General features: G+C 40.1%; 1 long non-coding RNA gene and 1 pseudogene across 2 annotated transcripts in view; both read left to right on the forward strand.

The window, feature by feature from the left end:
* The window catches only part of LOC309628373, a 351,833-nt gene that overhangs the window by 152,544 nt on the left and 171,527 nt on the right, over positions 1–27,762 (forward strand). The window lies entirely within an intron of this gene.
* Positions 22,862–27,189, forward strand: LOC309628464 (large ribosomal subunit protein uL14 pseudogene; annotated as a pseudogene). Its single transcript has 2 exons — positions 22,862–22,960; positions 26,715–27,189. The product of its transcript is annotated as a large ribosomal subunit protein uL14 pseudogene (transcript).

Here is a 27,762-nt window from a genome sequence, read left to right on the forward strand (position 1 = left end):
ACAAGTTATTACAATTGTGAACTAAATCGTTTTGCAAGCTTAATTTCACGCATTAGGACAAACCTGTTAAACTGAAATGCCTGGAGTTGGGTATTCTAGTTAGGCTTATTTTTTGTCTGAAAAAATAAGCATTTTTTATTATATAATTTTTAGGTGTACAACATTATAATTCAACATCTGTATACACTGCAGAGTGGTCACCACCCCACGTCTAGTTACCATCCATCACCATACAGCTGACGCCCTTCACCCATTTCACCCAATCACCCCCAACGCCCTCCCCTCTGGCAACCACTCATCTAATCTCTGTATCTATGAGTTTGTTTTTGTTTTACTTCATTTGTTTGTTTTGTTTTTTCAATTCCACCTATGAATGAAACCATGCGGTATTTGACTTTCTCTATCTGCCTTACTTCACTTAGTGTGATGCCCTCCACGTCCATCCGTGCTGTAAATGTAATCCGTGGCAGGACCGCATTCTCTTTTTATAGCTGAGTAGTATCCATTGTGGATGTATACCCCATCTTCTTTATGCATTCACCCATCAATGAACAAAATCTGCACAGACCAGTTACTAGTAAGGAGATTGAAACAGTAATCAAAAACCTCCCAACAAACAAACTGTACACATTGGTACCATTTTAATGTCAGGTTCTAGGACTGTGGTTATGGATGTGGTGGTCGTTATATCTACCATTTATCAAGAGCTTTCTATGGACCACAAACTGTGCTAAATGCTTTACAAACATGATCTGACTTTATCCTTGTAACAACCTTAAGGGATATTCTCACTTTACAAAATAAGAAAGAGAAAATGAGAAATATTAAGTCACAAGCCTGGCATCACCCCTTAGTAAGTGTTGCAAAAGAGTTTTCAATCCAAGTCTGTGTCCTTGAATGGCCTACGCTAGTAAAACATGATTCAGTGCTAATGCTTTCTAAAGCTACAATATCTTAGAATTAAAACGGACCTGAACAGATCCCCTCCCCTAGCCCACTGGCCTTTAAGCACTTTAGATATTTTTCCATTTTGGAGATTAAGCAATAGAGAACTATTGACAAGCCCAGGGTCACAGAACTGGTAAATCCAAACATAAACAAAGTTTCCACTAGAGCAGGCTGTCCTCACCCCAGGGAAGTTTGAGAAATCCATGCTCCGCATTTATGCATGTTCTCCTATGGGCCGGTACCATCTGCTTTACATACACTTCTCATCGAGCACCGGGGATTGATGAATGAGGATAGATGTGTAAATAAGGCGAATGAATAGAAAATTAGACTCAACCTGTACTGGTTCCAGGATTTTGCTTGGAAAGCACTTTTGCTTACGGCCCATGGCACAGAGTTTTACCCACAGGAAGTACCAGTACTTAGTGACTTCATTCTCATCTTAGCTCACCTCTCCCGCCTCCTGGATATTTTCTCCCCTCGTTGTGTCCACAGTCGCAGCAGCCCTATTTCCTGTCTCACGCGCAGTGGTCCAACACCCTCTCCTCTTCTCAGCTCTGCATCCCCACCCATCACCCTGGTCGGAATAACTAGGCTCCATCACTGAAACCAAAAGCTGTTTCCTTCTTTGGAAATAAACAGGGGCAAGTTGTGAGTATTTCAAATTTAGTTTTTATTCTCTATCACAGCAAAGATAAATGTTGAGCAGAAAAAAAAGACAGTATTAAGTGGGATCTCTGGTTATTTGTGCTAGAAATTGACATTTTCCTGTAAAATAGTTGTAGTTTATAATAATTTGGAGATTTGATTTTCTGTTAAATAGATTTTATAATTATTTCAATATTACCTGAATTAACTAGAGCCACCTTATTTCTTACGTCTTCTATAATAATGAATATGTCTTTTTAAAATATTCAGTGCTCTCAAAAAATGTGAAGATTATTTTGGGGAAGGGGGACCCTCGGCCTTTTCACTGGCTGTTCCAGGCCACACGGAGCCCTGGACTCCGGTCACCTCTGGTCACTCTGCCAGCTCCTCTCTCCCCCTCTCCCTCCCCATCCTTCCTCCTCAACCTGCCCCCTACCCACGTTGCCCCAGGAGCTCAAGTTCTCATTCTACAGTGAAGAACAGCACAGACCTCTCTCCTTAGCCCCTGTCTCTAAACCTAAAATCCAGGCCCACCTTTAGTCAAGGTGCCCACGTGATTTGCTACAAAAAGGGACAACAGATAATCGGATACATTCTCTAATCGTAAGGTTCACCCCTTTTAGAAGGCACTTGAGATTTTAAATCATTCTTTTTGTTTTTTGGTAGAGGGTTGAGTGTCCGCTTGAAGGTCACACAATTACATGCTCTAATCCACTGAAAAACCATTTCACTGTACTATTTTCTCCTAACAGTCTTTTCTCTTGATTCTTACCTAATTCATTTAAAGAAACATTATATGAAGTCTCTTTTTCCGTCTCCAGCAGTCTGAGTCCTCAGTGAATCGCAATTTGATGAAACAGTTTCCTCTTATGTCCGTCAAGTACTTTTTAAATTTAAGTTTTATAAAATTAGACTTTTTTGAGTTCAAAGGATATGTAAAGCTCACAGCGTACAACACCCTCATTTTTCATGTAGGAAGAAACTGAGGCCAGATACCTGTGCTCCCTTTTGTTTTCAGCTTTATTATCCTTTACTCACTTTTAAAAGTGAGTCTCCAGTTTCATATGTAGGACAGGACTGACAGGATAGGCAAGAAAAATCAGAAGGGTAAAACATCGCCTTTAAATAGAAAGAACCTAGACTGGGGTTATTACATTTATTATCCACCAAAATCCTAGCCTCAAAAATTAAGATTTGGCAATACGCTGACCTGTGTCATCATGTTTCACACACCCTGCCTGGCAGATAAACATTTTCTCAACCAAGGATAGACTGGGCAGAGGAGAGAGGGGGCCTGATGACACCTTCCCAAGTCCATGCTTGCACTCAGGACCAACTTTAAGGAAAGGGGCTTTTCAAATTGTCAGAGTAAATTCAGAGCCCGTGGATGTCTCCACTCTCTGCATCCCTCGCTCCCATGCTATTCCCCAGACGACTATCTTGTCCTTAAAGATAGAGCGTTTTCATCACATGCCATGCCGATGAATGAATGGGGCCCCTGGGGTGTCCCGCTAAAGTGAAAGAGGCCTTGGGCGTGTGCTGCTGGGATGAGACTGAGATTGCCATGCACGGGTCCAGGAGAAAACCTTCTACGTCCCGGGACTAGTTGGTAGACGATCAGAATCTCACTGCCTCTCGTTTCAAGACAGGTGCTTTCTTTTCTCTATCTTACCCTCCGATAGCTTGGGCACCAAATACCTATGTGTTTAACCCCTCCCATAACCCCTTCCTCCCTTCCACCCCCCAAATCATCGTGTCTTCTGTCCCTGCGTCTACGCCGAGGCTGGTACCAGAGCGACGGGGTGCAGGTGAGACTCCGCTCCTATGAATAGAGGCCCCTACACTGGCTTCCCTCCCTTGCCTCACCGCAGCACAGACAACATTTCCTGAGATGGGCTCACGCGTTTTCCAATATCGTGGGACTTGAAGGGACGCTTACACAAGCCGTGCAAGGCATCTTCGCTGTTGCGTGATGCTCCCCAAAGGTATTCACTATTCACTCTTTTTTTTTTTTTTTTTAATGTCTGAAACATTTATATTAACATATTTCCATACATATTTCCATACAAATACAAATATGATTTTTAGAAATTTCATGTAATGTCTGAAACATTTATATTAACATATTTCCATACATATTTCCATACAAATACAAATATAAGATTTTTAGAAATTTCATGTAATGTCTGAAACATTTATATTAACATATTTCCATACAAATAACCCAATGAAAGTTTAGTATTAGTTGTTTTGTTTGTTTTTTTATACTGCAGGTTCTTATTAGGCATCAGTTTTATACACATCAGTGTATACATGTCAATCCCAATCGCCCAATTCAGCACACCACCATCCCCACCCCACCGCAGTTTTCCCTCCTTGGTGTCCATATGTCCATTCTCTACATCTGTGTCTCAACTTCTGCCCTGCAAACTGGCTCATCTGTACCATTTTTCTAGGCTCCGCATACATGCATTAATATACGATATTTGTTTTTCTCTTTCTGACTTACTTCACTCTGTATGACAGTCTCTAGATCCATCCACGTCTCAACAAATGACTCAATTTCGTTCCTTTTTATGGCTGAGTAATATTCCATTGTATATATTTACCACATCTTCTTTATCCATTCGTCTGTTGATGGGCATTTAGGTTGCTTCCATGACCTGGCTATTGTAAATAGTGCTGCAATGAACATTCAGGTGCATGTGTCTTTTTGAATTACGGTTTTCTCTGGGTATATGCCCAGTAGTGGGATTGCTGGGTCATATGGTAATTCTATTTTTAGTTTTTTAAGGAACCTCCATATTGTTCTCCATAGTGGCTGTATCAATTTACATTCCCACCAACAGTGCAAGAGGGTTCCCTTTTCACCACACCCTCTCCAGCATTTGTTGTTTGTAGATTTTCTGATGATGCCCATTCTAACAGGAGTGAGGTGATACCTCATTGTAGTTTTGATTTGCATTTCTCTAATAATTAGTGATGTTGAGCATCTTTTCATGTGCTTCGTGGCCGTCTGTATGTCTTCTTTGGAGAAATGTCTATTTAGGTCTTCTGCCCATTTTTGGATTGGGTTGTTTGTTTCTTTGATATTGAGCTGAATGAGCTGTTTATATATTTTGGAGATTAATCCTTTGTCCGTTGATTCATTTGCAAATATTTTCTCCCATTCTGAGGGTTGTCTTTTCGTCTTGTTTATGGTTTCCTTTGCTGTGCAAAAGCTTTGAAGTTTCATTAGGTCCCACTTGTTTATTTTTGTTTTTATTTCCATTACTCTAGGAGGTGGATCAAAAAAGATCTTGCTGTGATTTATGTCAAAGAGTGTTCTTCCTATGTTTTCCTCTAAGAGTTTTATAGTGTCCAGTCTTATATTTAGGTCTCTAATCCATTTTGAGTTTATTTTTGTGTATGGTGTTAGGGAGTATTCTAATTTCATTCTTTTACATGTAGCTGTCCAGTTTTCCCAGCACCACTTATTGAAGAGACTGTCTTTTCTCCATTGTATATCTTTGCCTCCTTTGTCATAGATTAGTTGACCATAGGTGCGTAGGTTAATCTCTGGGCTTTCTATCTTGTTCCATTGATCTATGTTTCTGTTTTTGTGCCAGTACCATATTGTCTTGATTACTGTAGCTTTGTAGTATAGTCTGAAGTCAGGGAGTCTGATTCCTCCAGCTCCATTTTTTTGCCTCAAGACTGCTTTGCCTATTCGGGGTCTTTTGTGTCTCCATACAAATTTTAAGATGATTTGTTCTAGCTCCGTAAAAAATGCCGTTGGTAATTTGATAGGGATTGCATTGAATCTGTAGATTGCTTTGGGTAGTATAGTCATTTTCACAATGTTGATTCTTCCAATCCAAGAACATGGTATATCTCTCCATCTGTTGGTATCATCTTTAATTTCTTTCATCAGTGTCTTATAGTTTTCTGCATACAGGTCTTTTGTCTCCCTAGGTAGGTTTATTCCTAGGTATTTTATTCTTTTTGTTGCAATGGTAAATGGGAGTGTTTCCATAATTTCTCTTTCAGATTTTTCATCATTAGTGTATAGGAATGCAAGAGATTTCTGTGCATTAATTTTGTATCCTGCAACTTTACCATATTCATTAATTAGCTCTAGCAGTTTTCTGGTGGCAGTTTTAGGATTCTCTATGTATAGTATCATGTCATCCGCAAACAGTGACAGTTTTACTTCTTCTTTTCCAATTTGTATTCCTTTTATTTCTTTTTCTTCTCTGATTGCCGTGGCTAGGACTTCCAAAACTATGTTGAATAATAGTGGTGAGAGTGGACATCCTTGTCTCGTTCCTGATCTTAGAGGAAATGCTTTCAGTTTTTCACCATTGAGAATGATGTTTGCTGTGGGTTTGTCATATATGGCCTTTATTATGTTGAGGTAGGTTCCCTCTATGCCCACTTTCTGGAGAGTTTTTATCAGAAATGGGTGTTGAATTTTGTCAAAAGCTTTTTCTGCATCTATTGAGATGATCATATGGTTTTTATTCTTCAATTTGTTAATATGGTGTATCACATTGATTGATTTGCGTATATTGAAGAATCCTTGCATCCCTGGGATAAATCCCACTTGATCGTGGTGTATGATCCTTTTAATGTGTTGTTGGATTCTGTTTGCTAGTATTTTGTTGAGGATTTTTGCATCTATATTCATCAGTGATATTGGTCTGTAATTTTCTTTTTTTGTAGTGTCTTTGTCTGGTTTTGGTATCAGGGTGATGGTGGCCTCATAGAATGAGTTTGGGAGTGTTCCTTCCTCTGCAATTTTTTGGAAGAGTTTGAGAAGGATGGGTGTTAGCTCTTCTCTAAATGTTTGATAGAATTCACCTGTGAAGCCATCTGGTCCTGGACTTTTGTTTGTTGGAAGATTTTTAATCACAGTTTCAATTTCATTACTTGTGATTGGTCTGTTCATATTTTCTATTTCTTCCTGGTTCAGTCTTGGAAGGTTATACCTTTCTAAGAATTTGTCCATTTCTTCCAGGTTGTCCATTTTATTGGCATAAAGTTGCTTGTAGTAGTCTCTTAGGATGCTTTGTATTTCTGCAGTGTCTGTTGTAACTTCTCCTTTTTCATTTCTGATTTTATTGATTTGAGTCCTCTCCCTCTTTTTCTTGATGAGTCTGGCTAATGGCTTATCAATTTTGTTTATCTTCTCAAAGAACCAACTTTTAGTTTTATTGATCTTTGCTATTGTTTTCTTTGTTTCTATTTCATTTATTTCTGCTCTGATCTTTATGATTTCTTTCCTTCTGCTAACTTTGGGTTTTGTTTGTTCTTCTTTCTCTAGTTTCTTTAGGTGTAAGGTTAGATTGTTTACTTGAGCTTTTTCTTGTTTCTTTAGGTAGGCTTGTATAGCTATAAACTTCCCTCTTAGAACTGCTTTTGCTGCATCCCATAGGTTTTGGGTCGTCGTGTTTTCATTGTCATTTGTCTCTAGGTATTTTTTGATTTCCTCTTTGATTTCTTCAGTGATCTCTTGGTTATTTAGTAACGTATTGTTTAGCCTCCATGTGTTTGTCCTTTTTACGTTTTTTTCCCTGTAATTCATTTCTAATCTCATAGCGTTGTGGTCAGAAAAGATGCTTGATATGATTTCAATTTTCTTAAATTTACTGAGGCTTGATTTGTGACCCAAGATGTGATCTATCTTGGAGAATGTTCCGTGCGCACTTGAGAAGAACGTGTAATCTGCTGTTTTTGGATGGAATGTCCGATATATATCAATTAAGTCTATCTGGTCTATTGTGTCATTTAAAGCTTCTGTTTCCTTATTTATTTTCATTTTGGATGATCTGTCCATTGGTGTAAGTGAGGTGTTAAAGTCCCCCACTATTATTGTGTTACTGTCGATTTCCTCTTTTATAGCTGTTAGCAGTTGCCTTATGTATTGAGGTGCTCCTATGTTGGGTGCATATATATTTATAATTGTTATATCTTCTTCTTGGATTGATCCCTTGATCATTATGTAGTGTCCTTCCTTGTCTCTTGTAACATTCTTTATTTTAAAGTCTATTTTATCTGATATGAGTATAGCTACTCCAGCTTTCTTTTGATTTCCATTTGCATGGAATATCTTTTTCCATCCCCTCACTTTCAGTCTGTATGTGTCCCTAGGTCTAAAGTGGGTCTCTTGTAGACAGCATATATATGGGTCTTGTTTTTGTATCCATTCAGCCAGTCTATGTCTTTTGGTTGGGGCATTTAATCCATTCACGTTTAAGGTAATAATCGATATGTATGTTCCTATGACCATTTTCTTAATTGTTTTGGGTTTGTTTTTGTAGGTCCTTTTCTTCTCTTGTGTTTCCCACTTAGAGAAGTTCCTTTAGCATTTGTTGTAGAGCTGGTTTGGTGGTGCTGAATTCTCTTAGCTTTTGCTTGTCTGTAAAGCTTTTGATTTCTCCATCAAATCTAAATGAGATCCTTGCCGGGTAGAGTAATCTTGGTTGTAGGTTCTTCCCTTTCATCACTTTAAGTATATCATGCCACTCCCTTCTGGCTTGCAGAGTTTCTGCTGAGAAATCAGCTGTTAACCTTATGGGAGTTCCCTTGTATGTTATTTGTCGTTTTTCCCTCGCTGCTTTCAATAATTTTTCTTTGTCTTTAATTTTTGCCACTTTGATTACTATGTGTCTCGGTGTGTTTCTCCTTGGGTTTATCCTGTATGGGACTCTCTGCGCTTCCTGGACTTGGGTGGCTATTTCCTTTCCCATGTTAGGGAAGTTTTCGACTATAGTCTCTTCAAATATTTTCTCGGGTCCTTTCTCTCTCTCTTCTCCTTCTGGGACCCCTATAATGCGAATGTTGTTGCGTTTAATGTTGTCCCAGAGGTCTCTTAGGCTGTCTTCATTTCTTTTCATTCTTTTTTCTTTAGTCTGTTCCGCAGCAGTGAATTCCATCATTCTGTCTTCCAGGTCACTTATCCGTTCTTCTGCCTCAGTTATTCTGCTATTGATTCCTTCTAGTGTAGTTTTCATTTCAATTATTGTATTGGTCATCTCTGTTTGTTTGTTCTTTAATTCTTCTAGGTCTTTGTTAATCATTTCTTGCATCTTCTCAATCTTTGCCTCCATTCTTATTCCAAGGTCCTGGATCATCTTCACTATCATTATTCTGAATCCTTTTTCTGGAAGGTTGCCTATCTCCACTTCATTTAGTTGTTTTTCTGGGGTTTTTTCTTGTTCCTTCATCTGGTACATAGCCCTCTGCCTTTTCATCTTCTCTATCTTTCTGTAACTGTCACTATTCACTCTTCAGTAGCAAGTAAATCCCACGCTGGTAGTAAACTCTAGGCTACCAGGCCAGTCCGATGTCCTATTTATCATGTGGGTTGAGACTATCTTTGCATTTTGGCTCCAGGCATGGAGAGATAAAGTGGAAGGTAAGCAAGTTTCCTCGGGCGCTCTCCCACTTCCTTCAAGTTCTGGTCCTGCTCTGTGCCCACTTTCTCCTCCTTTTCATCCCTCCCCCACAGAATCTCAGCAGCGTCTCCCCTCCTGGCCTCCGAGTGGCCCAGATATTGATATTAACTAGATATTAACTAGTTCTAATCAACCAGTTCCTCCTTCTCCCCTTTTTTATCTGAACCATCCTCTCTATTCCTTTGGCTCACCACCCCTCCTGACAAAATCCACACGAGAGAATCTCTTGGTTCCAAATCTTGCAACCAGAATTCTTATTTCTACCCACTTCTTCTCCCTAAGATGCCCTCCTCATGAATTCGCACTTTCACAGAGGACAGTTGCCTATTAAACACACAATATGCACATTATACCCCATCCTCCCACCCACATTTTGCAGTTAGTTACCGGGATTCACGGACATTTTTGGCTAATTCTGCAGTATTTAGTGAGATGGTTCCAATACCTGATCCTTGCAGTGTTAAGGAAGTTACGACCCTGCAAATTTCTGTAGTTGCGGCCATTTCAACAGATACATCTTTCTTTACAGATTTCAAATTAAAATGTTACAGACCAAGATACGCAAATGGACATGAACTGACACAATCTGAACAAAATTTATAAATGTGTGTACCTGGATCTACTGGGAGAAATCAGAGAAGCTGAGAAAGGCTTTTTTGGAAGCCTTCATGCAGGACACATACTGCAAGTATAAATTAGTGAAATAACTGATTAAGTTCTGAGGTGCGTCAGGCGCTGAGAACACCAATCACGCCACCATCGAGTTCACTCACAAAGCCTCTGACCCTCGTCTTTCCTTTTCAACCTTTTCTCTCATCCGCTGCTGCTCACCCCAGCCTTCTGATATTTTAATAGGTTTTTCCCAGAGCAGGCTGGAAATGTTTGACTCATTTTTAATGGTCCAGAAGATTTGCCATTTTTACTTTCTTAGCTGTGGCCGATTTGTTGGAAATTGCAAAACTGCCTCATGGTTTATAAATGTTTCTGCGTTCTCACACATTTCAAACTTAGACGAGAAGACGTCAGCAGTCAGGCTGTCTGTTAGCTTCTCCTGACCTCCACTTAACCCCCCTCTTTGTGTTAAGATCAGGAGAGGTGGCTGGTTTGGCTACGTTAAATATAGATTTTTATTTCTGCCCTTTTGATTGCTGTCCTTACCCCTGATCTTCTGAGCTCACAGCACAACAATTTGTGCTCCCTGGAAAAAGGGATAGTTTTTGTTCGTTGAATTCAACAACTTTTCTCAGCAACTGACCATTCATTCCCAGTGTTGACCTGAAATAATGTGGCAACTCATTTGTTCATCAAATCCAGTTTAATCAGAAAAAAAAAAAAAAAAAAAACCTGTACAAATCTTTTTGTAGTGCTGCTGGCTCTTAGGCATCTTTTTTCAAAGTTTCTAAGCTAGTTTATGTAGCAGTTTCCATATAATCTCATGATCTGTTCCAGTCATTACCTCCGAGTGCCTTAGTTCAGAATCTAAGACAGATATAATGTTTATCTTACTAGAGAGACATGCATAAACACGAGCTAGAATTATTAAATTAAAATGAGAACAGATAGGTCAAGGCCAAGCATGTTATTATTCCTGTATCCCCTCAACAGTTTGCCTGTGGAATAGTCATCATGAATGCCTGAATAGACAAATGGAGAATGAATGTAGGACTGATCAAGAATGGAATTTAACAAGGCGGATGTTATGAAGCAAAGAAAGAATGATGCCACGTGGTATTGAATAAAAATTGTGTTTGCAGACAGAGAGCGAACCCTCAGAGAGGAAACCACCCAGCTGGCCGTGATGTAGACAGGGGAAGGAACAAGACAAGGTGTATGTGTTGGTGATGATGTTAATATAACCCTTTAAAGCTGTTATATGTGGTACAGGCCTGGAGTGGGCTCGTAGGTAAAGACACTCATCTAGAACAAGGGCACCCACCTTTATTCATGCCTCTGAAAGGAGCTAAAGAAAGCCCCTTACACATGATCTCCTAAAAGGAGTCTTATCAAATCCCATGGTCTCCTTTCTTGTCCACCAGTCTTCCATCCCCAGGAGGCTTTGCCTCTTTATACCCCGATTTCTGTCCAATCCAAGGCCGCCTGGACCCCCATCTTCCTCTCATTTCCCCATCACTCAGCCTCCACTCCCACTACACTCCCGACACAACACACACCTCTGCTGTTCTTGGCCACAAAGTTTCTTTTCTATTCTGACTCATTTTTCAGGAGAAAACATTCTTTGCCCTTTTTTTCCCCTCAGAACACCCATGGTGGAGGAGAAGTTCACAGAAGAAGGTCAAAAGGCAATGCCAGCATTCTCTGTCATGAAGTTTGAGGGTGGTGGGAAATGTTATGAACTATTACACACACACACACTCCAACAGTTTTGTTCCATCATTAGTACTAAGTATACCCAAACCAGATATCGTATATAATATCAAATTTCCATACTTTTAGGCCACAAATCTCATGTTAAGAGATCAACTGAGGCAAATTAAAATTTTTAATAGTTTATGTGAGCAAAAATGGATTTGAATTGAACAGCACCAAACTGGAAAGGGAAGTGGGAGACATACAGAGAAAGTTGCAGAGGCCAAGTGAGGAAATTGTTGCTTGGCTACCGCTTAGAGGTTAGTCAGCTGTTTGTGATCGGTTGTCCCAGCTCTTTGGTTTCATGACCTTGAGGGCTTTATGGGCTTCGGTTTTGGTTTGCTTACCTCTGCTGCCATGGCTTGAGGACCACCTCCAACTAAGGGGCTTCCTTGTTTACTTAATTCAACGGTCAGATGTGCAGAAAATGAAATTTTATGTTTCTGTGACTCAACTCAGAGCCCGTGACTCCTGCATAAAATAACAGGACAATAAACGTGCTAATTCGAAGTACCTTGGTTTAAAAATCAGACACTTTTTCTTTAAAATACAAACTTAATCACTTAAGAATGGTCTACCTGCTCCACCCTTTTCCAATTCTGCCCAAAAAGTTTTTAGGTTCCAGGGCAACATCGGAAACATCCACGTGAGGGGGCAGGTAGAGAGATGAATTATCTACGTAACTTTGCCAGCTCCTCGTGAGATGTAACTCGTTCCTCTGGGCGTGGGCATCGGCACCTACCCAAGCATGTAAACACTTCCACCTTCTCCGGCTACCCGGCCAGATAACCCATGTTTCCCACCCAAGCAAGAGGCCGCTTCACACGGACTGTCTGCTCCTAGCCAACCTTCTCGGGAGAGCCTAGGAAGCCTCAAGGGTCCTTCCTCCCGTGTCAGGAAGCAAGGGAGACGTGGGGCTGACTCAGACCCACAGCCATCCGGGCCCTGGTGCCACGCAGAGCACGTGGCTTCTGCCAGAGTCACGCCCTTTCCTTGGGCTGCGCGTTCTAACCACCTCTGCTTGGGCGGCCCCACTCTCTGGTGATCCCCACCTCCCCCTTCCCCTAAGGAGCTCTAAATTCCAAGGGGACAGGAGGTTGTCACACGCAGCCCTCACCAAGTTCAGGGAAGCAAGCTTGACCTTCCCTACAGGCTGTGGAAAGGCTCAATGCTCTGTGTTCTTCAGTATTTGGTTTTGATAGTCAAGCCAAGATGCTCAAATTCAAAAAAGCATACCAAGTTTCAAAAATATTCTCTCTCTCAAGCATCTGGCTTTCGCCGTTGGCTATTTTTGGCAGATGACCCTTCCACAAAGGTTCTTCTGTGCTCTACACTACCTGAGCAACCAAGTACAGTCTACCTGCCTCCTATGAGTGGGGAGGGGTTAAAAAAAAAAAGAAAGGAATAACCAAGAAGGAAGTATATTTGGATACATCCTAAAAGCATGCAGCATTTGACAAGCAGGAATTATAAACGCAAAGCCACAGACGTTTGACATAATAATTACAATGACATACATTAGTAAAATATGAACTCTTTTGAGAATACGCAAAATATATAATATGAAATATTTAGTTGTATTTCCAACCGTGTTACGTGGACACTAATGAAGATACATGTTTGCTCCCACTTTTAAGAAATTTCTAAGGAAAAACCAGAATTTGCAAGACTTTCATAATGGTAGTAAATATGGTTATTCACTTTATCAGAGTGGTATCTTTGTTTGAGATTTTTTTTAATCACCCAAAAAGGTGCCCACCCTATTCGGATTCTGACTCAAAATCCTATGCTCTTTCTGTGCTATTTCCTCCCACTTTCCATTCTGTTGCCCAGACTGGTTCCTCTTATTTCACTTACACCTACCTTTTGGGTGATTTTTGTTTTCAATCTCTTTTCCCTGCATTTTACCTAGCGCTTTCTTTTCCTGTTGTTCTAACCTACATTAATTACAATATTATAGACGAAAACACCAAAATATAGAAATGTCATTCAAATTGTGAAAAATTGTGTTTATCTATTAACTTTCTTCCACAAATCCTTTCTGATGGAATGTCTAAAACAACAGAGTTTGTGATAAATAAGAGGAACAAAGAGTAGTCTGTCATGATTCTCCCATCCTACCTAGAAGCTGCACCATCACAAATACATGTCTCCAATGCGTTCATCAGTGATATTGGCTTGTAGTTTTCTTTTTTGTGACATCTTTGTCTGGTTTTAGTATCAGGGTGATGGTGGCCTCATAGAATGCGTTTGGGAGTGTTCCTCTCTCTGCTATATTTTGGAAGAGTTTGAGAAGGATAGGTGTTAGCTCTTCTCTAAATGTTTGATAGAATTCACCTGTGAAGCCATCTGGTCCTGGGCTTTTGTATGTTGGAAGATTTTTAATCACAGTTTCAATTTCAATGCTTGTGACTGGTCTGTTTATATTTTCTATTTCTTCCTGGTTCAGTCTTGGAAGGTTGTGCTTTTCTATGAATTTGTCCATTTCTTCCAGGTTGTCCGTTTTATTGACATATAGTTGCTTGTAGTAATCTCTCATGATGCTTTGTATTTCTGCAGTGTTAGTTGCTACTTCTGCTTTTTCATTTCTAATGCTGTTGATTTGAGTCTTCTCCCTTTTTTTCTTGATGAGTCTGGCTAATGGTTTACCACTTTTGTTTATCTTCTCAAAGAACCAACTTTTAGTTTTATTGATCTTTGTGATCGTTTCCTTCATTACTTTTTCATTTATTTCTGATCTAATCATTATGTTTTCTTCCCTTCTGCTAATTTTGGGGATTTTTGTTCTTCTTTTTCTAATTGCTTTAGGTATAAGGTTAGGTTGTCTATTTGAAATGTTTCTTGTTTCTTGAGGTAGGATTGTATTGCTATAAACTTCCCTCTTAGAATTGCTTTTGCTGCATCCCATAGGTTTTGGGCCATCATGTTTTCATCATCATTTGTTTCCAGGTATTTTTTGATTTCCTCTTGGATTTCTTCAGTGACCTCTTGGTCATTAAGTAGCGCATTGTTTAGCTTCCATGTGTTTGTATTTTTTACAGTTTTTTTCCTGTAATTAATATCTAGTCACATAGCGTTGTAGTCAGAAAAGACTCTTGACATGATTTTAATTTTCTTAAATTTACCAAGGCCTGATTTGTGACCAAGATATGATCTATCCTGGAAAATGTTCCATGAGCACTTGAGAAGAAAGTGTACTCTGTTGCTCTGGGATAGAATGTCCTATAAATATCAGTTAAGTCTGGGTTGTTTAATGTATCATTTAAAGCTTGTGTTTCCTTATTTATTTTCATTTTGGTTGATCTGTCCATTGGTGAAAGTGGGGTGTTAAAGTACCCTACTATTCTTGTGTTACTGTCTATTTCCCCTTTTATGGCTGTTAGCCTTTGCCTTATGTACTGAGGTGCTCCTATGTTGGGTGCCTAAATATTTATAATTGTTATATCTTCTTCTTGGATTGATCCCTTGATCAGTATGTAGTGTCCTTGTCTCTTATAACATTCTTTATTTTAAAGTTTAATTTGTCTGATATGAGAATTGCTACTCCAGCTTTCTTTTGATTTCCATTTGCATGGAATATCTTTTTCCATCCCCTCACTTTCAGTCTATATGTGTACCTACGTCTGAAGTGGGTCTCTTGTAGACAGTATATATATGGGTCTTGTTTTTGTATCCATTTTGCCAATCTGTGTCTTTTGGTTGGAGCATTTAATCCATTTACATTTAAGGTAATTATCAATATGTATGTTCCTATTACCATTTTCTTAATTGTTTTGGGTTTGTTATTGTAGGTGTTTTCCTTCTCTTGTGTTTCCTTACTAGAGAAGGTCCTTTAGCATTTGTTGTAAAGCTGGTTTGGTGGTGCTGAATTCTCATAACTTTTGCTTGTCTGTAAATGTTTTAATTTCTCCATCAAATCTGAATGAGATCCTGGCTGCATAGAGTAATCTTGGTTGTAGGCTTTCCCTTTCATCACTTTAAGTATATCCTGCCACTCCCTTCTGACTTGCAGAGTTTCTGCTGAAAGATCAGCTGTTAACCTTAAGGGGATTCCCCTGTACGTTATTTGTTGTTTTTCCCTTGCTGCTTTTAATATTTTTTCTTTGTATTTAATTTTTGATAGTTTGATTAATATGTGTCTTGGTGTGTTTCTCCTTGGATTTTTCCTTTATGGGACTCTCTGAGCTTCCTGAACTTGATTAAGTATCTCCTTTCCCATATTAGGGAAGTTTTCAACTATAATCTCTTCAAATATTTTCTCAGTCCCTTTCTTTTTCTCTTCTTCTTCTAGGACCCCTATAATTCGAATGTTGGTGCGTTTAATGTTGTCCCAGTGGTCTCTGAGACTGTTCTCAATTCTCTTCATTCTTTTTTCTTTATTCTGCTCTGTGGTAGTTATTTTCACTATTTTACCTTCCAGGTCACTTATCCATTCTTCTGCCTCAGTAATTCTGCTATTGATTCCTTCTAGAGAATTTTTAATTTCATTTATTTTGTTGTTCATCATTGTTTGTTTGCTCTTTAGTTCTTCTAGGTCCTTGTTAAACGTTTCTTGTATTTTCTCCATTCTATTTCCAAGATTTTGGATCATCTTTACTATCATTATTCTGAATTCTTTTTCAGGTAGACTGCCAATTTCCTCTTCATTTGTTTGGTCTGGTAGGTTTTTACATTGCTCCTTCATCTGTTGCATACTTCTCTGTCTTCTCCTTTGCTTAACTTACTGTGCTTGGGGTCTTCTTTTTGCAGGCTGCAGGTCGTAGTTCCCATTGCTTTTGGTGTCTGCCCCCAGTGGGTAAGTTTGGTTCAGTGGCTTGTGTAAGCTTCCTGGTGGAGGGGACTGGTGCCTGTGTTCTGGTGGATGAAGCTGAATCTTGTCTTTCTAGTCAGCAGGACCATGTCCAGTGGTATGTTTTGAGGTGTCTGTGAACTTAGTATGATTTTAGGCAGCCTCTCTGCTAATGGATGCGGTTGCGTTCCTGTCTTGCTAGTTGTTTAGCATGGGGTGTCCAGCACAGGAGCTTGCTGGTTGTTGAGTGGAGCTGGGTCTTAGCATTGAGATATCTCTGGGAGAACTCTCACTGACTGTTATTACATGGTGTCAGGAGGTCTCTGGTGGACCAATGTCCTGAACTTGGCTCTTACCTCAGAGACTCAGGCCCGACACCTGGCCGGAGCACCAAGACCCTGTCAGCCACACAGCACCACACTGGGTCCTGAGGGTCTCGCTGGGAACAGGAAATTATGCCACCGCTTGGCCTCGGGCTCCTGAGGGATGACCTGGATGCTCCAGGGGCATCGTCCAGGGCAGGGTGAGAAGAGCTCCCACACCGAGGGACGCCCCCTCCCCCAACGCCACCTCCACAGACTTCACTCTTAATTTCAGATGGCAGCATAAACAGAAATAAAATGTCGGGCAGTTGGCAACACAAACGAAGTACCCTTAGGTGGCTATGTTCATTAGAACTCAATCATGAATGATTTGAGGATGGGAGAGCTCTACAAAAGATTAAGTGGAGTATTAACTAGTTCCTGATAGACATTTATAAGAAAAGAAAGGCATAAGCAACCTTTACTTGATCTCAGAGAGAGTGTTAGAATTCAAGTGGACCACATGTGACTCTCAGCATCTCTGCCAATATTTGGCCCATGCTGCTTACAATTTCATGGGTTGTACAGTATAGATTCTGTTAAATATATTTTAGCACAGTTGTTAGTTACAATAGAAATTACCTGGAAATCAATACCAGTGGATAAATGGATAACCAACAGAGACCTTCTGTATAGCACAGGGAACTCTGGTGAATATTCTGTAACAACCTATATGGGCAAAGAATAGATACATGTATATGTGTAACTGCATCACTTTGCTGTACACCTGAAACTAACACAACATTGTTAATCAGCTACACTCCAATATTAAATAAAAAAGACCAGTGGACTTAAAAAGAAGGGGAATTCACATTTAATATATATGATTTCTGTGAAAGGCAGTAAGGGGCTCTTTCACATCCATTAGTTTTGTCTAATCACACCAAAAACCCTGCAAGAGAGTTTTACTAATCCCCATGTTCTGGAAGAGGGAACTGAGAAGTGAGAAGACCTACTGAGAGTCCACAAGGGCACATTGGGAACTTCCAAGACACCCTCCCTGCCCGGCAGCAGGCACACTCAGCCTGTGCTGGGCATGGGGGTGCAGGTGTAGGCACCAAGCGTTGGGGACTGCTGTGGTCTGCAGTTGTGGTAACTCCAAGAAAAGGCAGAATCAGGAAAACACTGCTTTCAGATTTAAATGAGCCTGTTTGACTTTGCTGAATAATACGTAGCTGTAGGGAAAAGCATTACAATTAAGCCCATGGTGTATGTCATTCACAAAATAATAGCCACATGGGAATTCTAGAAAGGAAGCAGTGACCACTTAATCTGTAGCCTGCAGATGTGTGGTTTGCTAACAGCCCCTGCCCTGAGCTGCCCCATAATGACCTTTAGAAGCCTGCTTATTTTATATCCTCCCCAAAATGTAATATCCCCACTATGCGTCGTGAGACATTTGTGTCACGCCCAATAAAACTTTGTCCAACTCTCATAGCCTGTAAATGCCTTTGAAATTGTCCTCTGGGTTAAAGATGGAAAAAAATATCACTTGGAAAAATATTTTCAAAGATGGAAAAAAATATCAGTCCAAAATTAGACTCCAAGTCATAAACACACAGATGATATGGGATGACATATCTTATAAATAATATTTCTGGCATTTAAAATTCTTTGTGTCTCACACCCATAATTCTGAGAAAGTTTAAAGCACACATGCATCACACACACACACCGTGTCCAGGTAATTTCATATTTACTTAAAAACCGTGTGGGTATGTGTCCAAATACCAGGCAGATGGGAGTGCGTTAAATATTCTTCAAATAATAAAAATTCTAGGGAATTCCCTGGAATTCCAGTGGTTAGGACTCAGCGCTTTCACTGCCATGGCCCAGGTTCAATCCCTGGTTGGGGAACTAAGATCCCACAAGCCACATGGCTCGGCTAAAAAATAAAATCTAAAACCTGGAAACTTTACAAACCATTTCAGCTACAAGAAGTTTAAACGATTAAAATATGTACCAAGCTTTTTTTTTATTGTACTTTGAAAAATTTCAAACCTACAAAAGTAGTACAATGAATACCCATATACTTTCCTCTGGATTCACCCATTAATATTTTCCCACATTTGCTTTTCCTCTCTCACCAAACCCACACACATGCATATGTTTTCTTGCTGAATGATTTGAGAGTAAATTGTAGACATCATGACTCTTCCCACCTAAGCACTTCAGCCTGGATCTCCTAAAAACTACATTCTCTTAGCCCCCATACGATGACTAAATTCAAGAAATTTAACATTAATAAAATAAGACTATCTAATATAACGTCCATATTCATAGTTCATCAATTGTCCTAATTATGTCCTTTATAGAAAAAAAATATTTTTTTCCTAACCCAGGCTCCAGCCAGGATCACACCTTGCATTCAACATCCTCAGCTCTGTAGCTTCCTTTAACCTGGAGACAATGACGTGAGTTCTGAAGAACGTGGGCCAGTTGTCTTGTAGAATATTCCTCAATTTGGGTTTGTCTGATGCAAACACAAGACTGTTACAGAAGTTGTCATAGAGATACACCAGAAGAAAGCTACCTGCTGTGTTTGGGGTCTGATCTCTTGGTAAAGAGTCTCCTCACATTTTCATTTTTTTTTTTCTTTAAAATTGTGACTCACAGGACTTCCTGTTTTAACCTGTCCCTTATTCTTCTAATTGTCCTCAGACAATCTTCAAACAAAGACTTGCGTTTATCTAGCCTAACTTTCAAGGTCATCTCTGAAGCCTTAACCCTAACCCGCACTTCCCCTTCCCTGGTTGGCAGTCATCTCCAGGGTTCCTTCACCCTCGGAGCTCTGACGTTCCCCTCCAGGTAGCGAGCCTGCATTGCTATTTTCATCCATCCCATCTCTATCAGTGAGAAATGCAACAAAGAGAAAGACCAATCATCAGTGGGTTAAACAAATAAGAACTTATTTTTCTCACATAAACAGTCCAGCAGTAAGTGTTTGCTGACACCAGATCAGCTGTCCAGTCATGCCATTAGGGTCCATGGCTTTTCCTGTATTTCCCAGTCCACCATCCTTTGTGCTGGTTATTATGTCCCAGGCTTATCTCCTAATTCATGGAAAGATGGCCACTGTCGCTCCAGACATCAAGTCCATGTTCAAAGCAGGACGAAAGGGAAGAGTGGCATGTAGCTCCATCTTTCCCTGTTAGCTTTCCCAGAAATTCCTTTAGAAGACTTCTGCTTCTTAGATCTCATTGGTCAGGATTTGGTCCCAGAGCCGTGCTTAATTGCCAAGGCAGCAGGGAAAGTGGGAAACAAGAGTAGCCTTATTGTTGAAACCAGACATCTCCTCAGCCAGGACTGAAGGCATTGAGAGGCAAAGGGGAAATGGACAACAGGTGGGCAACGTACAGATTCTCTGGCTCCTCCAACCCTATGTAGATTTACTCATTCCCTCCTGCTCAATTTTATTCTAGGTGCCTTCTCAATTTTTCTTCATTTATCTTCTCTCCCTTCTACGTCCCCTTGAAAAATGAACTTTCACACAGTTTTATTATCACCTCATCTTCCTCCTAGAGTCAAATAATATTACAACCATTGGTAGTGTCTCCACCTTTGACAGGTGAAGAAAGCTGAAATCCAGCAAGGTGAAGACGCTTGCCCAAATTCACCCATCAGTTGAGAGGCACACCCAAGAATAGAACATAACTCTACTGACTATCAGCATTGTCAGATCTGCCGCTCAGAATACATGGTACCTATGTTCCACTCAGCTCTGTTTGGACCCTCTTGCCCATACCTTGGGCATTTAAATATAAAATTCTCCATGAGGCTTCATCAATCCAGTTGTTTGTTTCTGGAAACTTCTCCAAAAAGGAAAAATAATGAGAGAACCGTATTTTTCCCTTTTTACTTTTTAAATTTACTCTCTAAATATGAAGGAGGGAGACGTGGGGTGATAAACTATTGTCTTCCTTGGAAATCATTGCTCCTCTGAACCCTGAGTCTGAATTTGTAGAGCTTCCATCTCCAATACCTTGGTCTTGAAGGGTAAGACTTAGCTGAAAATAAGATATGTGGCAAAACTGTCATGAGCCAAGAAAGGGAAGCACAAATATGAATGGTTTTTCAGGGGTCTTATAAGCAGGTCAGTGGAGGGGGTGGGGGGACCAGTAGAGGGCAGTGGTTAAAAACGCATGTTCTGAAGTCGGACAGACCTGAGTCTGAATCCCAGTTCTGCCATTTCCTAGTTCTGTGATTCCCCAAGCAAGTTACTCCTCTAAGCCTTACCTTCTAAGCTGTAAGATCATGATAATATTAATAACTACTCAATGGCTTTGTTACGAGGATGAAATAAAACAAGGTATGTAAAGTGCTCCATGCTAGTGCCTCAAACATACTAAATGCTTAAAACATGAAAGAAAAAACTACTGATCAGACTGCAAAGGTCAATGTACTGGACTCTTAGGTTTAGGGAAGTAGGTTGTGGCCAGTTGTGGAGGCTTTGGCTCTAAGGCTAAAGTGTAATCCAAAGGAAGCCGTTAAAAGTGTACCAGCCAGGGCTTCCCTGGTGGCGCAGTGGTTGAGAATCTGCCTGCCAATGCAGGGGACATGGGTTCGAGCCCTGGTCTGGGAAGATCCCACATGCCGTGGAGCAACTGGGCCCGTGAGTCACAACTACTGAGCCTGCGCGTCTGGAGCCTGTGCTCCGCAACAAGAGAGGCCGTGATAGTGAGAGGCCCGCGCACCGCAATGAGGAGTGGCCCCCGCTTGCCGCAACTAGAGAAAGCCCTTGCACAGAAACGAAGACCCAACACAGCCATAAATAAATAAATAAATAAATAAATAAATAAATAAATAAATAAAAAGTGTACCAGCCAGACATGAGCTAATCCAGACTGGAATCACAGCTGGGAGAGGGGGAGTGGAAAGGCATTGCTGGATGGAAAGCCTGTTAAGAAGATGTACGACGGCCCTTGATTTATGGTCTTTATTTCTTGGCTGCACTACTAGTGTCATCAATGAACTGAGAAGGAATCAAATGGGATAGTTGGACAGTCGAGAAAAGAGTTGTGTCATAGTTTGAGGCCTATGCTAGAAATGTATAAATACAAAATTTAGAACTTCTAGCTATTCTGTGTGTTGGGAAGCATGTGCACTCATTCAATATATGCTCACTGGATGTTTATTATGGCAGAATACTAAACCCTAAGCAATGTTTATAATAACATCTCACCCAACTAAAGATCACTCATCCTAGAATCTCCAAAACTTTGATTCTTGAAAACCCAGGCATTAAAAAAAGAGAAAGAAGGAAATCTTGCCCTCGTTCATAGCTCATTTGCTCACTTTACAAAGAGGTCTACACATAATGTCTGAGTATCTGCATTTTTAGCCATAGCAGATTTAAGTAATAAATTAGAAATGGTAATCAGAGCACTGACTCTATAGAGCAGATAGATGAATGATAGTTGAAGCGACAGCTGATAAAGAATTGTGGAGGAAAAACCATAAAAATTTGACAGGACTCCAAAAGCACAGGAGCCTGTGGTCAAAGTTATAGGACACTGAGTACCCTCAAAGCCCCTAAGGCATCAATGTGTTACCAAGTCTAAGTTCATACTGCTGGCTGCATGACAGGCCAATAAATCGAGAGACAGGCTGTTGAGACAAGGAACAGCGACTTTATTCGGAAAGCCAGCAGACAGAGAAGATGGTGGACTCATGTCCCAAAGAACCATCTTGCTCAGGGTTTGGATGCTGTTTATCTTATAGAGCAAAGAGGGGGAGGTGAGGAGGTAAAGTGAAAAAGGTGACAAGTTGTTGTAAAACTTTCCTGGTTCCTCCAGACTCTGGAGAGGAGATGTGTTAATGTCTTCCTTCCGGCAGCCATTCACAGGTGGGCGTGGTCAGGATGTTTCCTGGGAGCTAAACACATGTATTTTAGATCAACACTCAGGCACGGGAGGCAGGGTTCCCCGAGATGGGCCACTGTGGACGCTTTAAGCTGTAGGCAACATCCCTTTAGTGATTCACTTGTAGCAAATGCAATAGAACATAAAGGTTAAAGTAAAAGAAGCAGCTCCAATATGGAGTCAGGTTTGTTCTTCCCTGTTACAAACACAATAACCCAAATTCATAAAAGAAGGTTACTCTTGTGTTCAATAGATCTCCAAATCTTTAGAAATAAAGCTACACCCAAAACTTGAATCAGAGATGCCAGTATAGAATTTCTGACAAGTTTTTCTAAAAAAGGGAGATGAGAAATGAGGATGTACTTGGCATGGGGAAAGAAGTGTGTTTTCTTTTGTCTTGTTTTTAAGAAGGGAGACACAAGAGCATGGTTCAGGAAAGAGTTGAAGATGGACGATGCTGAGAGAGAAGGGAGAACCGCCGGATCCGTCCTGAGCAGGAGAGAGGGATGGAGGCTGAGCTCAGGGGAGGGACTGGATTTAGACAACGTGAGGGGGGCATGGAGGAGGTGGAGCTCACGAGGGGGGGTCCATGCGGGGATTTGTGAGGCTCCTCGGGTGGCCTCAGGAGGTGCTGGAGGCTCAAGGAGAGAAGGAAGGAAATAATCGTCTAGGAGGTGGGAGAGAGAACACTGCCAAGTGGCATCAAGGCCCCTCTCCCATTTCATTGGAAGGAGGCGGCAGTGTGCACGGCACACTTGGGGACCACAGACAGATCTGTTCGTGGGTCAATGCTGTGTAAGTTCTGCAGTCAGATGGGAATGAGGACAGACAGTAAGAAAGGCATAATTCTTGGGAAACTGAGTGTCCAATTCATCTGGCCCAGCATAAGTTATGAGAAAGAACATTAACAAAAGATTTAAAATGAGAAACTGGACGAAGACAAGATCATGAAGGGATATTGAGTACCTGGATTTTGTCAGGACACTGGTGTGTTTTTCTTTTTGTCTGGTTTTGGTTTTGGGTTTTTTTCAGCTTTGTTGAGGCATAGACAATTGAATTTTTCAAGGCTTTTTGTGTATATCCGAGTACACACATCGCAAAATCTCAAATTTGAAGTCTAAAATGTTCCTTTAAATGATAACTTCTTTTAAACATCTGTTTATGTTATTCATAGATTGATGGAACTAGTTCAAACAGCCTGAAAATATTTTGTGACTTAGCCCCTTAATTTTGGCAGAATATCCTTAAATTAGCTATCCAATTTTTCAAAATCTCCAGATTCTCTTAGTAACCCAATCCATTGTTTAATGATTCTTGTAGCTAAGAAACGATTCCTTATAACTAACTTGAAAATCGCCGCTGGCATCAGAGCACAGAACAAACGGCAGCCTTTTCCCCATGTTACCTGCCAAAACAACAGCAATCACAGCCTTTCCAGAGATACAACAGCTGCACTGGTGCCTCTGCTTGGTAATGCCCGTCTACTTCTAAGATCTCATGAAATCAATTAGAAAGTCTCCACTAGAAGATAAACAAGCCACAGATGTAACGAATTGCCTGTCCTGCAAATGAGCGCATGTGTTCACAGGCTGCTGACACGGGATGCTTTCCCACTGGTGCTTCACCAATGCCTAATTCTGAGTCTCTCAACCTGGGCACTACTGACATTTTAGGGCGACAAAACCTTTGCGGGGTGAGCTGTCCTGTGCATTCTGGGATACTTCGCAGCCTCACCGGACTCTACCTATTCGATGCCAGTAGCACACCCCCAAGTGGTGATGATAAAAAATACCTCCAGACTTTGCCAAAAGTCTCTTTGGCTGCAAAATCATCCCTGACTGAGAGCCACTGGCTTGGTCCTACCTCATTTCAAAAGGTCTGAAGAAAACCAGCTAATTACAATCAGTGTATTTCCATCTATTGCCAAAAAACCAGATTTTCATGCATTTGAATCATCTGTAAATAGCTTCAGATTATTCTTTTTTATTGAAGGATAGTTGACTTACAATGTTCCAGGAGTACAGAAAGGTGATTCAGTTATACACACACACATATGTATTATTTTTCAGATTCTTTGCCATTATAGGTTATTACAAGATATTGAATATAGTTCCCTGTGCTATACAGTAGGTCCTTGTTGTTTATCTAGTTTATATGTAGTACTGTGTATCTGTGAATTCCAAATTCCCAATTTATCCCTCTTCCAGATTATTTTTATTAAAGAATAGTCACTTTAAAAAAAAAAAGTCCAAATTTTCCCAAGGATATAAACTGAAGAGGAAAATCACCCCTTTCTCTTACCATTATTGTCCCACTTCCCAAAGACAACCACTGGCAACAGTTTCTTGTTAGTATATCGGAATTTTATAAAGGATATAAATATATCTCTTATACAAATAAAACCAGACTATATAGGCTGTTGTTCAACATACTTTCTGTAACTCAATGATATGTACTGAATATCTTATTATATTAGTACTTGTATATCTACCTCACTTTCCAAAATGTTGAACTGAATATCTTATTATATTAGTAGGTGTATATCTACCTCACTTTCCAAATTGTTGAACTGAATATCTATACAAGAATGCAGAGTTCCATAATTACATTATATATTTATTTAACAACCCCCTATTACTACTGGTATTTTTGTTTATTTTGTTGTTGGCTATCTGAAATAGTTATTGATAGTTAGCATTTAAAATAGAAACTATAAAATAAGTGGGTTAAATATAGGGAAAGTTTGCCTTTGTACATGGCTTTTCATATTTTGTTTTTGAAAATTTTGCTTCCTAACAGAGTATTTTAGCAAACTGCCTCTATACCTTTTATGCTGTGGGTAGTTACCCAAGAAAATAGGAATACTGCATGTTTTCCATAGACTATAAAAAGGATTTCAAATGCTGGTAATAAGTCATAGAATCCAATGAGACGCTTATCTTAGTGTTTGCAAAAGCCATGGCTATTCAGAAACACTACAAACAATTAAACAGTACTCACCTCCTTTATTTGAACCTAAGTTAGCAGAACTGCCTCTAAACAGTGGCTGCATTGATTCCAGACTAACCATGCTGACATTTTCCATTTTAACATTTAATGTTGTTACAGAATGAGGGTTATAATTTCACTGAGTTAGTGTTTTCCATAGAAAATGAGTTCCCTAGACACATTCATAAGTGCTTGTGCGTTTCTGTCAAGGTCTGTCAAAAAGTAAAAGCTCAGTTTTATTCCATTAGTGATAAATTCCTAGAAACTTAGCTTCCAAGATATGTTTATTGAAACCCTTACGATTTTCGTTCTGATAGAGGGATTCAAGATGTGGACACAACCCAGGTCAGATCATGTCTCCCCCAAAAAATGATAACCAGCCCCAGCATAATCACCTCACTATATGGTTAATGAGGGCAGTTTCCTCAAAACCACATTATTAAAATGCTTCACTGTACTTCCTCTTTGGCTTTGGCCCTTGAATCACTCTGGCACCCAATTAAGTCAAGGAGAAGCTATGATCACTGCAAAAAGTCTGGACCATCTTTCCCTTTTCTGTGCACTACAGTTCCCCCAGACCCACGAAATGCAGATACATATTTTTTAGTTATAAACGAATGACAATAATTCGTCCTCCAGCAGAAAATGAAAGCCACTGATTTTCACTCAATACTGTGTCTCACTTGGCAACCAGTACATGCAACTGTTCATCTGTTTTTCCATCCACTTAATCTCAAAGGATTTCCAGGAGAAGGAAGAGATTTAAGTGCTTCATCCAAAAATATTTCTGCTGTTGCAATTAAAATTATTAAGCATGTTTTCCAAATTGCTTCAAATTTTGACTGTGATATTTACCTGACTTCTTATGCATCGGAGTAACTTTTCAGTTAGGGTGCTTTTTAAAAAATAATAATTCATAAATTTCTTAAATTATGAGTGATTTTTGTATGAGAGTATTCAAATGAAAACAAACTGTAATCGCAAAAATGTTAATTCAAGTATCACTAAAAGCAAGATGCATTTATACCAGCATTAAGTACTAACTTATACCACGCTGACAGAGCCAGTGCCTCATCCCTGCCGTGTTGTCACCGTCGTCAATGCCCCCTGCGTCACGAGGGCTCTGCTAAGTGTTTTACTTCAGTTCTGAGTCTATTGCTACGCATTCTCTGCTGAAATTATTAATTTCCCGGTCCCAGTGCCTTACAAATTCCCACTGCAAAAATATATCCAGATATATTTAATACTTGATTTACTGTGGTCAGAAAGCCTTCAAAAACTTATTTAAATGAGTCTGGCGCTCAAGATGTAGAAGCGAGAATGTGGTGGGTCCTCTGGTGCGAAATTCCGGATTTCCTTGGGTCTTCCGTTTGGAGCCGTGATCAACTGTGCTGACAACACAGGAGCCAAACATCTGTATATCATCTCCGTGAAGGGGGTCAAGGGACGACTCAATAGACTTCCTGCTGCTGGTGTGGGTGACATGGTGATGGCCACCGTCAAGAAAGGCAAACCAGAGCTCAGAAAGAAGGTACATCCAGCAGTGGTAATTCGACAACGAAAGTCATACCGGAGAAAGGATGGTGTGTTTCTTTATTTTGAAGATAACGCGGGGGTCATAGTAAACAATAAAGGCTACATGAAAGGTTCTGCCGTCACAGGACCAGCTGCAAAAGAATGTGCAGACTTGTGGCCCAGGATTGCATCCAATGCAGGCAGCATTGCATGATTCTTCGGTGTATTTGTAAAAGAAAAAAATAATAATAAAAATTATTTGCTCCATGTCACTCTTCTTGACACCACCTAACCCTTACCCCCTCTGTAAAATAAAACTACCCAGTGCAAAAAAAAAAAAAAAAAACTTATTTAGAAATGCATCTACTCCTAAGCCATGTATTTTCCCTGTGAGGTAAGCTTAGCAACATTTGCACTAAATCCCATTTTCTTAAACTTTTCTGTCTCATCTATTCACTCCTTATCTAAAAGAGCTTTCTATCACATTTAAGACTAAACAAACTTAATTGAAAAATAAGCAAAAAAAAAAAAAAACCAATGATTCAAATGAAGCCATTCATTGTCCTCCTGCTGCTGTTCTCTTCCTTTGCGCTTTGATGCCTGGTGTGTGCGTGTTGGCAAATTCACACACAGCCAAGACTAACATAAACAGAGAGATGAAAAAGTGTTTGCTTACTCCAGTTAGGCCTCACATCCACAAATCACTGAATCTCCCTTATTTAGAGCCAAACAACATAGAACCATCTAAACAGAGGTTCGCAGTGAAGAGTAGCTTATCAGGATTGAGGGATAGATAGAGTAAGGCATGTATGGCTTAACAGAGCAGCTCCAATATTATAAGTTTA

Source organism: Balaenoptera borealis (assembly GCF_965194805.1).
Source record: "Balaenoptera borealis genome assembly, chromosome: 4".
NCBI lineage: Eukaryota > Metazoa > Chordata > Mammalia > Artiodactyla > Balaenopteridae > Balaenoptera > Balaenoptera borealis.